Genomic DNA, 9260 nt, shown 5'->3' on the forward strand with positions numbered 1-9260 from the left:
TATTATCTATACTGTGGTATCAGCCATTTGATTCTTCTTATTTGAGAGACACTACTATGACTACTGAACACAAACACAAACAAGTCATTCTTTCATATTCCATGCTGAAGTGTGTTGGTGTTGTCTTGGTGGTCTTGGGTGGTTTTATCACTAGCAACTGGTAGTGTGTCCTAATTTCAGGACTTCAAAGGCCATCTTCATATTGCTGTGCAAAAGTTTAGTATGAGCTCTGGAGCAAGAGTACACCTACTTTACAGCTGCCATCCCAATCCTGAAGAGGGTGGGTATTGCACTTTTTAAGTATACAAGCAAAAGTCATCTATATACATGGTACAGCAGCTCAGTAGCAAGTAGCTGTAACTATCAGCAAGTTTAGAAAGGTGTAAGTGGACAATATACATCCGGTGGTTTAGTACGCCCAGGACAGCATAGCAGCATTCAGAAAACATGACATCCACAACTGAGCCATAGCCATGAATGCAATTCTTTTCCCAGGTACTATCCACATGAGGAGTCCCATGAGTATTAGATTCATTCTGTCATACTCTAGGGCTTCACTGATGATGACTTTTTTGTGCACTTTGCACAAAGCTTCAGAGGAAAAGATGCAATGGAGAATAAGGCCTCTTCTGTAATCTGGTAAAGAAATAAATACAAGTGGCAGTGCACTCTGAATTGCATAGTGATTCATCGTCCTGCACAAATGCAAAGCATCTCCCTTTTCACTTCAAGACAAACAGGGCAAAACAGATACATAACAGGAAAGCCAGAACAAGGAAGAATCCAGGAGAAAATTCTTGTAGATGACTGTTTAAATGCCAAATCAAACAATAAATATGTAAAGAATATTACCCCCTCCTCACTGTAGTTCGTTCTCATTGGTAAACGCAAACCCCACACAATTCACTGCAAATGTTGCTGGAAAATATCGTACCTAAGTAAAGTCATGCTTTAACACTGGAAATAGTTTAAATATTACAAAACGGATGACTTTTAATAACTCTTAAACTTGAGACATGCATTGAAAATACAATCCATATGTTCATAGCCATGTATTTTGGAAAATACATATTCATAGTTGATGAAATCAGGATAATTTTGTGTGCAGGATTTCAATTCAGTCTGAAGTAATGAGAAGGAAAAAAGCTTATGAGAGTATAGTCCATTTTCTATCATTTCCTAGTACCATAAAACCTACTTTCTAATTTGGCTTTTTGTACTTGCAATTAGCAAGAATGTGCAATTTGTCTAGACAACAGAGTAGCTAACTGTCTGGCATAGTGTTTCTGGCATTATTAGGGTGGACTAAGAAAGCACATGACTATATGTTGTAAATTCTTTTCTAGCATGTAATATTTTAATACACCATCAAAATTCTTAGGTTAGATTGTACTTAATTAATCCTCCATTCTTGACCTTGATTCTCCTTCACAGAGCTGTGTTTTTTAGAAGCAATTATAATGTATCTCACTTGAGTGAAGTGGAGCTTTTGTTTCCTTCCCTTTTTCTCATTTCATTTCTCCCCCCAATATAATTTCTGCTATGCATTACTTTTCAGTATGGGTGGAGAAAAACTCATTTGTCAGAAGATCTTTTTCCAGACATTTCATAATTATAGTGTATATTGGATCATAGGCAAGAGGGACCTCAGAAAGGATGGTCCGAATTCTAAGGAACCATAACTAGAGTAAGAACAGTTCCTACCCACTTTTTGTTGGTATCAGAAAGAATATTCCAGCTTTAAAGGAAAAAAAACAAAACCAAAACCAGAAACAAAATAACAAAAGATTTAAATGGCATGGTACAAATACCAACACTAATATTCATCAGTCAGTTTACACCAGATTGCAAGTGATTAGATCTCCTGCACTTCTTCAATCACTCTTTTTTAAGGAAATTGCTTCCCAGCTGAGACATATTAGCTGACACGGGCATGTGCCTAATCTTTTGCAAAGTCTCAGAAAAATAATTGCTAACCACTTTCACTTTTACAGCCTACTAGTATTACAGATGAAGACACAGAAAAACAGTTTCTAACAATGGATAATTATTTGATTTAGGCAATATAAACTGAAAATTCCTGATTACTTGAATTAGATACTAATGAACTTGTAATATGCTCTTGCAGTTTACAGTTCTGGTATGAATGTAAACCATAAAATTAACAAGAGTTGCTTTTGGTTCTTTCCTATCTATGTCATATAAGAGATATTTCATACCTTTCCCTCTTCCTCCAGAATTCACAACACAAAAAGTATCTCAGATTCAAGATAGTAAGAACAAACCTTCAGGTCCCTAGCTTCCTCAAGAATTACACTTTTGTGTGTTCAAAATGGCTATTTGAATAGTAAAAAGGTGCTTTCCTCTCTTCTGCACTTTTGTCCTACTTATTTTAGAAATGGCCACCTTTGACAAAGAATTGTCAAGCTTGTTCTCCAGCAAAATTGGTGGTTCACATGGTAAGAAACAGACAATCTTGGCAAAGAGGCATTCATGTTCACTGTATGCATGGTTACAAAATAGCATCAGATGTCAGATTTGGACTTTGCTCTCTAATGCTCTTATGATCAGCAAGACTTATTTTGTAGCATGTAAATGCATAAACCACTTCTGAATTCTCAGGTTAGTTTTATACCAGTGAAACTTTGCTAAAAGCAATAATTTCTGCTTTTTACTATTTTAAACAAACACAGGCTTTTGCATTCTTTGTAACAAAAAAAACCAAGTCTGCACAGTGCCTCTGTTGCTGAGATCTACATGATAAGGAGATCATCTGAAATACAGCCAGCAACCAGCACTGTTTCTCAAGTACTGAAAGTTCCTGGACAGTATGTTTGATGAAAAACACATTGCGTGTTCATTTATCCCCTATGTCTATTTAAAATGTGAGATATAAACATCTCTTCTACAAACATACTCAACAAACCTGTATCTGGTTTACATCCTTCCGTCACCACAATGACATTTCTTTAGCTAATCCATTGTGGAACCGATTTTTAACAAACTAGAAGCAAATTCAATTTGTTAAGTTTAACCTGACCATGTAATACCTTTCCAGTAAGTCTACCACTACAGTTCTGGCTGCCTTATGTTATTGTTTTCTGGTGACAGATAGGCTGCTGCAAATATTTCTACCATACTTAAGCTGCTCCAAGGAAAAAAATGGAGAAAAAAAAAAAAAAGAGTTGAAATAAACTTCTAAATTGTATGGTACTGCACCTTACAGTGTGAATGGGTCCTTGTGATTTTTAGCTCTATGAAGATAAGACAAATAAAATGGAATAAAACCCCATGCAGTGACAGGGAAGAAGCAGTGTTTGGTATCTCTGTGGCTGCTAGATAACGATCATCTAGCATTATGCTATCATCAATGATAGCATAACAGTTTTGGTACTAGGTTGCTTCTCTTTAACTCTGTCTGTTGGCATACATCTACTATTTTCACTCTAATTATACAGAGTTTTATACTACGTACTTAAATAAGAACATAATTGATCAAGCGCTCTCAGAGAAAATCTAATGAGGAAGAGAGTTCCTTCCCAAATGAGATTTTCCATGCCTTGTTTATCACATTTTCCCATCATTTGGACTCTGCAGAAAGGTAAGAAAATGGAAAGACTTCTACAAGAGTTCAATGGAAATTTCAAAGCCCAGGGATTTCCTAACAGTTTTAAGCAGCATCTGTGGGTGCTTCAGGTAACCCCTAGGGCTTGGTAGGTTTGTCAATTTGTCTATGAGTAGTTAGATATTATAAAAGGACATTTCGTTAGGTGCATGGTCTTAGCTCTGCACTAGACTGAGGACAGTAGAATTGAATAGAATTGTCAGTGAAAAGCCCCAAACATCCTGTACAGAAACCAGCCATTTTTGGGGATGGCTAATGCAAAAGGTAGCAAAATATCTTAATCCCGCCTTTCTCTCTACAGTTTAGGGGTCTTTGAGATTGCAGGGATAATCCTTTAATCAATCTGGATCTAGCAAACTGGATCTAATCCTCTCCTGAGAACACACACCTTATCAAAGACCCGAACCTGGTTACTCTTCTCTTTTAGAGATTGTCTGAAGAAAGCTGTTCTGCCAAATTTTATAAAACAGCATGGCAAATCAGAATACTCAAAAGCTAGTCTGAAACTAGTTAGTTCCAATTCTAAAGACTGCTTACGCATTTTCTCCAGGGCCTATGAAATATAAGTACAGAAAGAGTCCTTGGAGCAAAGACTAGAATCCACAAGTGATAAAGTGGTCACCAGGCTGGAGAGTAACAGAAGGACAGAAGAATTGAGGTGGGAAGGCACCTCTGGAGATTGTCTAGTCCAACCACCCTTGCTCAGAGCAGGCTCAGCTACAGAAGGTTGCCCATGGCCATGTCCAGCTAGGTTTTGAGAATCTCCAAGGATGGAGACTTGTCCTATCACTAGGTAGCACTGAGAAGAGTCTGGCTCCATCTTCTTTACTGTTTTATTTCAGGTATCCATACTCATGGATAAGATGCCCCCAAGCCTTCTCTTCTCCAGGCTGAACAGTCCCAGCTCTCTCAGCTTCTCCTCATGCAGCAAATGCTCCAAGCCCTTAACCATCTTTGTGGATCTTTGCTGACCTTGTATGTCCATGTCTCTCTTGTTCTGGGGAGCCCAGAACTGGGCCCAGCACTTTAGATGTGTCCACCAGGGCTGAGTAGAGAGGAAGGGTTACCTCCTTCAGCCTGCTGGCAATGCTCTGCCTAATTAAGCCCAGGAGGCTTATGACCTTGTGCTGCAAGGACATGTTGCTGGCTCACATCCAACTTGTCCACCAGCATCCCCAGAGCCTTTTCTGCAAAGCTGCTTTCCAGCTGGTCCCCAGCCTGTGCTGGTGCTTGAGGTTATTCCTCCCTAAGGACAAGACTTGGCATTTCCATTTGTTGAACTTCATGAGATTCCTGTTTGCCCATTTCTCCAGACTGTCAAGGTCCCTCTGAATGGCGGCACAACTGCCAGGCACATCAGCTGCTCCTCCCAGTTTTGTACAGCCTGCAAGTCATATTCCTTCTCTGTTTTCTCCCTAAGCTACTACCTTATATTAATTCTTACAGAGTGCTAATAGGAATAGAGGAGTGCCGATCCTCAAAATGGCCAATAAGCTTGATGTAAGCATACTCCTTTGGGGAGTAGGAGACAGGGATTTCAACTTCATCCTTGTGAAAGCAACAAGCCAATATCCCCAGCAAAGTTCTCTATGCATTAGACATGTTGCACAAGGAGAGGGATCTGTGTTTCTCTCTCAACCATCTCTGGAAAGGCAGCGACCATACTTTTTTTCAGAGGCCAGTTCACACATTAGGCAATTTTGAAGCATGTCTTGACCAGGCCCTAGAAAATGCTTAATTTCTAGATCCTGAATCCTTGAAAGAGATGTTCTGATTTGCTCAGATTGTGAGAGAAACTGAATTCTAGGGAGCTTACAAATCAAATGGGATTTACTCAATGTGCTTATGTACCTCTAAAAATTATGCATCAAATGAGTGGATGCTCCAGGATTGCAACTTTCAAACCAGGTGCTTGGGTTCTGCTTAACTCCTGCTCCAAACATCTTAATAGTCTAGCTCTAGAGGGACTTACAGAGGGAAAGCAAATGTCATTAGCTTTTGTTCCAACGATATGACATGTAGCAACTTTACCCTGGCTTTGTCCTTTCCATCCAGCCTTATAGAGCCCCCACAGTGTACGATACTCACTGTCAAACTACTGCTACAGACTCTAGAGAAGGGAGGAGAATGAGAGATGAGACAGATATTGCACAGTTATTTCATCCTGTCTAACAATCCCAGGCAGTTCACATCCCTGAAAATTAGTACAGTTTATGCTGTACAAAGAGTGTTAGAGCTACAGATTTTTATGTTTAAAAATTTAAACAAGTAAGCATTTTCGAAAAATAAAAATCTCAAACTCTGCTTACTACCTATCACCTCCAGCCATCTCCATTTCTGCCAAAGCTATGCAAATATGTGAAGTCCCCAAACATAATTTCATTAATGAAGTTGTTGGGAAATCTGAAATTCAAAGAATAACTTCTTCTTTTCATAAGTTAACAGTTTAATTGCTATCAATAAATTTCTTCAGTTTCCTGCACTGCACAGTTCTGACTGTACTATGAGCTTTCCATGCTTTTGTTAATCCCCAAATGTGCCCATCAGATAAAGTTTTCTGTTTGGATAGCACTTCTTGTCTTTCCAAAGTTGTTCATAACTCTGGAATATAAGCTTTAAAATGCCAAGTTACTAAGATGTCTCTTTTTCTGAGTGAATACATCCTCAGTTAAAGCAATAGTCCCTTACATTTCAGAGATTGCCTTGAGAGAAACCAGGAAGAAATTGAAGATAAACATGAGTAAACAACAATAATGAACTGAATGTATCTCAAAGGTGATCTTAATGCATTTTAATTGCATAATTTAATTTAATACAAGTTTTATAAATCACAGACCCTTTGATTAGAATAGTTTTCAGAGCCCCTGCTTCATTTCTATAGCAGTTTCAGTCCTGACTCCTGCTTGAAGTCATTGAAATTAATCTACACAAAAGAGTTTTTCATCCCCACAGAGACTCAAAGGGGTCATTTTAACAGAAATACCAGCTGACAGACTTCAGGGCTCCTCTGGTGTCCTCAAGGGTCCAAATATAAGATGAAAAATCTGTACCCATCTAAGAGAATCAGTGTAGTACAAATGGACAATATGCAGAACTGTGATTCCTTCACAAGACCACAGACATTTGTGGTAGAATGAGAGCAGGATTTTTGCCTTATTTAGTATTTCATCAGAACAGAAGATAAACACTAATCAGGTAAAACATGGGACATGAGAAGACTAGAAGGTGTTAAACAAGACAGACTGTACATAAGAAAATGGTTGTTCCACAGGGAACAGCTTCTTTAGCTCCTGAATGCAGGATGACTCTCCCACCTTTGCAAGCTGAGAGAGAAAAGCATCATCATGTTTTGGCCCACTGGCTTCTTCAACCCCTGTTGTAATAACTGAGTTTGGCTTGCTGTTGTCTGCAAAGGCAGTCATTGGGATGGTGCTCCTCTCACTAGTCTAGTCTTTTCATAAGGGGTGTTACAACTTAGCTATCCCTAACCCTAGCAAGTTTAGTTGAGCGAGGAAGCAGGGGACAGACTGCTTAACAGGTCATTTGATCATACAGCTTTTACATCCCCTGGAAAGGAAGCTAAAAGAATCACTGTGGGATGAAGTTCACGCGGATATTCAAGGCTTTGACAGCAATTTGAGTTTCATCAAGTAACTCCAAGCTACTATCTTCCTACACAGGAAAATCTGTTTAAAGACAAGTCAAGCTTCTGCAATGCTATTCAAACATGACACTATCCAGGCCAATACTCCAATTCACAAAATTCAAGTTCAAATTCAAATAAAAATGAAAAAAATCAAATCGGGCCCATCTAGCCTGGCTAAAGCCTAAAGGAGAAATGCTATATAAAGTGTGGTAGCAAGATCAAGTTTTTGCTGAACCTCTGGTGAAGATTTGTCCTGTATTGATGCTGTGTTTGTATTTTGTGGATGAAGAGCAAAGACTAAGTAAGTTTAGATTGCTTTTGCTTTATGAATTGCTATTAGTCTCCCATCTTCTCAGCTGAGCTGTATGTCTCCAGTTAACCTCCTAATTATACAGGCAGGAAAAGAAAAAGATGTTTTGCTTTGGTCTAGAAAATTATGAGACTAATGCAATGGTAAGATAACTTTAAAAGATAAAGAGAAAATGTTGCCTCTTCCTAAGTGTCACAATCAGTTCACATATTTATCCTTCCACTAAAAAAATGGAATTGCTTATTTCTTGCCATCAAAAATTTACCAGCATTTATAGTTGTAGTTACCTGTTTCCTCTGTAGAAAACCAAAATTAAATTACTTCTTTAACAGTGAAATGAGTTCTTTGGAAGTTCACAAACATACACTTCTGTTCTGTTTCAAGTACTTTTAGTACTTTGGTTGCATGCTTTCTCAAAGGTTTATCAGGTGACTACAACTACTTAGTGCTTCACAAAGGTGCTACAAGATAAAGTAGAGGATATTCAGTGGGTTTATTGCAGCAATATTTGCTCCTGTTGACTTTTTGCCAAAATGTTCAACATTCAGTTGCTCCAGGGAAAGCTCTTTTATTTGCCTGAAGACTCATATTTTACTGTGGTGAAATGAAAGACAATCACTTTCTTGTGCTGTAAACAGCTATGGAATTGCAAACAACTCCAATTCACCCAAGGAATGCTGTGTTTCAGTAATATTTAATCCCAGGTAAATATATGAAGGCATTTATTTCATGTGAAATCTTTAAAATTCTATTTCCTTAAGAAGTATAATTCCTGTCCTTTTCATGACACACGTTAGTGGGTTAGCACAAAATCCATTATAAGCTCATTGGTTTGTAATCCAGTCTGATTTCAGCATGGAATTTTTAAGATATTGTTTCTTGACATCTTTTTTTTAGTTATAAACAATATAAAACAGAAGATGATGATACGGCTTCTCTAGAGAAACTCATCTCTATTTTCTAATAAGTGTAATTTTTTCTGGGTCATATACATATTTCTCATAAAATCATAGCAAATACCAGTTCATATCATAAATCATATGAAAACACTAACATTTTTAGGGAAGTGACCCTTACCTATATATTGTTTGTTTGCCCTCAGAACACATTTATGGTCTGAAGAAAATCCAGAGATAACAAAAGTGGTAGTAAATGCGTTCTTAGGAATACTGTATACTTCATACTAACCACTTATTTATGGTGTGGGTCAGATCGAAGATAGTAGAAAAGAAAATGAATAGCTATTTTCTGGCAGGAGAGTTTACTCCATTATTATGCACTGGATATCACAACAAAGAAAGGCTGTTTCTATTTGGGCTCTCCCAGTGAATTGACAAGACATTTGGCCGTCATCCTTAAAATTTTTGGATATACAAAACCAGGTTTTGCAATAAATATTTACATTTGTTGTTTTATATAAAGCACTGTGCCAAGACCAAATGAGAAAAAGGCTTTAAACCTTCAAAAATGTTGAAGTAATATTTAGCTTTTCTCTTTTTAAAGCATTCCTTTCTTTTAACTGTATTTGTGCATCTTTTTCAGGAATTCCTAGCAAGATCAAATTGTCTGAGGCTTTTAACATAACGGAAGAAAAAATTTGGATGCTGTCATGGAAAACAAGCTAATATCCTGCGAACTTGTTTTCTACCCAAGACTTTATAGAGGTGAAGCACGTCAGC

Source organism: Cariama cristata, unplaced genomic scaffold (assembly GCF_000690535.1).
Source record: "Cariama cristata isolate BGI_N322 unplaced genomic scaffold, ASM69053v1 scaffold13882, whole genome shotgun sequence".
NCBI classification, from domain to species: Eukaryota; Metazoa; Chordata; class Aves; order Cariamiformes; family Cariamidae; genus Cariama; species Cariama cristata.